Source organism: Ursus americanus, chromosome 17 (genome assembly GCF_024610735.1).
Source record: "Ursus americanus isolate L20-20 chromosome 17, mUrsAme1.1.p, whole genome shotgun sequence".
Classification (NCBI taxonomy): domain Eukaryota; kingdom Metazoa; phylum Chordata; class Mammalia; order Carnivora; family Ursidae; genus Ursus; species Ursus americanus.
Genome location: NC_142143.1, coordinates 12,169,308 through 12,171,935, shown reverse-complemented (window position 1 = coordinate 12,171,935; position 2,628 = coordinate 12,169,308).

The window sequence follows — 2,628 nt, the reverse complement described above, 5'->3', positions numbered from 1 at the left end:
TCCTTGCTCCCTCTGCCATCTGCCAGCCTCCCTCCCTGGACTTGACCTCTCTGGCCTGGCCTGAAGGCTGAGGTCTGGGTTCAAGTTCTGCCTCTGTTACCTCCTGGAGAGTGAAGAGGGCTTGGGTTTCAGCTCAGCCTCCCAACATGGAAGGAAAATATTGAGCGCCTACATGGGCCGGATGTCGACTGGGCCCCCGGGCTTGCAGATCCTGACACCAGCTCCACCAGCTTCCGCTCCCCAAGGGCCTGTGGTCCTCCAGCCTCAGGCTCTTGCTCCTTTTCCCGGTGTTCCTCCAGCTCACGTGGGTCTTCTGCCCCGCGTGACGCCAGCTCAGGTGTGGAATCCAGTCCCTTCCTCAGTTTCCACAAAACCCCTGTCTCCTGCGTGGTGCAGTGGGATGTAGTGAATGGTGGGGGGAGGGCAGTGATGGGGGAGGGTTTGCACTGACCCCAAACCCACGGCTTCACGTTCTCTCTGGAAGCGCCTGGCCTTCCGCCCTGTCTTTCTCTTTCCCCCATGCCTGCACGACCCCCTTCTCTCCCTGATGCAGAGCCAGCCCCGACTGACTGCGGCCCCCGCCCCCTCTCCTGTCCCCCTCCCAACCCAGCGGGACAGAAGCACAGGCCTGTGTGTATCCCTGCTTCCTGCAATCTTCACAAACAAGAGATCTGGGGAACCGCCCTGCAGATTGTGGGGTGCAGGGATGACTCCCATCTCTGGGAACTAGCAGCTGAATATCTGCCCCGCTGGAGAGGGTCCTTCTGCAAGCACCAAGGGCAACTTCCACAGCCAGACGGGGAGGCGGCCCAAGACTGGGCACGGAGCCCCGTGTCACTAGCACCACCTCCTCTTCAGGATGTACAAAGTCGGTCTGCTTGGATCTGCCGGAAGTTTCCTGAAACTGCCACAGCACCGACTCCCAGACACGTGATTGCTGAGGGACAGCAGTTTTGAGTGATTGTGTCACCTGACACCTGTTCACGCAGGTCAACCCCTGGAGGACGCTAGGCTATCCCGTCCACTTCCACAAAGTCTCTGTGGCTGGGCTTCAGCCAGGGCCATATGCAGAGGAAATGGGGAGCACAGCAGACATACTGTTTTTCTGCCTTGATGGACTGGCTTGGGTCATGTGACTCTGGCTGGCCAATCAGAAAGCCTCATCCCCTGGCAGAGCGATTGGCTCATGGTGGGCACGTGACTCAGGCTGATCCAATCAGAGTCTTCCCTGAGATTTGATTCATGGACACCAAAGGCAGAGGGTCTCTTGCTTTCTCCTGGCTTGGGGGATGACTTGAATGGGATGGAGTGGCCAGGAGCCATTGCCCTGCCACGTAGAGACAGAGCCTACCAGAAAATAAAACCAACACACTGAGGAGATAAGAACTTCTGAAAGATGACGTGATGAACCTTGAAGATGTTTGAGTTCCTGGATCCATCTGGGCCTGAAGGTAGCCCCACTTATGAATTTATTTGCTGAATTATGTCAGCAAATAAATTCCCAACAGCTGCTGTGGGTTGTTTTTGACATTGTAATTGAAAGGATCCTGACTATCAGAAAGGGAGGATGGGAAGATAAAGAGGGAGCTTACAGGAAAGGCGATGGGTCAGAGGGTGTCCCAACTGGGACCACAGAGATCTTTTAGTCCCTCATCCCCAAATCTGACCTATTGTGAGGTCACCTGGGCGGTCTGTTAAAGTAGATGCTGGTTCAGTAGGCTGGGGACCTGGGACCTGCATTTCCACAAGCTTCCCAGGGAATTCTGGTATCAGTCAGGTGGGAAACTGCTGACCTAGTCCTATCCCCTCACTCATTAGGGAAACTGAGGCCAGAGGGAGAAGCACACAAGTTAGTGGTAATTCCCCATCTGTTCTTTACCCTCTTTCCTGCCTTCCTGTTCCCTGCTCCTGCAGTGAGGGCAAGGAAGGGGAAGGTTTAAGACCCTCCACAGAGGGACCCAGGCTCACACCATTCTTGTTCCCCCACCTCTCAGTCAGAAGCCGAGAGAGTGTACAGAAATGACCATGCTGTTAGTCTCAGAACTGCTGCTTGCCCGACGTCCATCCATCCATCCATCCACCCACCCATCTGTCCGTCCATCCATCCATCCATCCATCCATCCATCCATCCATCCATCCATCCAGTACTAAGCACTGTGTGTGTCCAGGACAAACCAGTGAATGTAGCCTATGTAGATTATTTTTGCCTTCCCTCCCTCCCCCCTCCCCCCTCTCCTACTCCCTCCTCCCCCTCTCCTTCTTCCCCCTCACCTCCCTCCCCTTTTTCTTCCCTCCCTCCCTCCTTTCCTCCCTCTCTCCTATCTTCCTTGACTCTCCAACCCTCCCCCTTTAGGGGAAGAACGCTAGACTTGGTATTAGAAGTCACATTCAGTAGCTACGTGAACTAGGCACTCAATTTCTTGAAACCTCTCGGCACCCCACCTTTCTCATTATGAGAAGCGGGGATGACAGAACTTTCCAGGATCATTGTAGCCATACAGCCAAACTGTGGGAGTGGGCTATGTGGGGACTTTGGTGGCACCGTCCTTCCTTATGCCTTGATTTTAGAGCCACGTGGAAATGTTAAAATGAAAAGGAAGGAAGAAAACACAAGCCCTAGAATCCCAG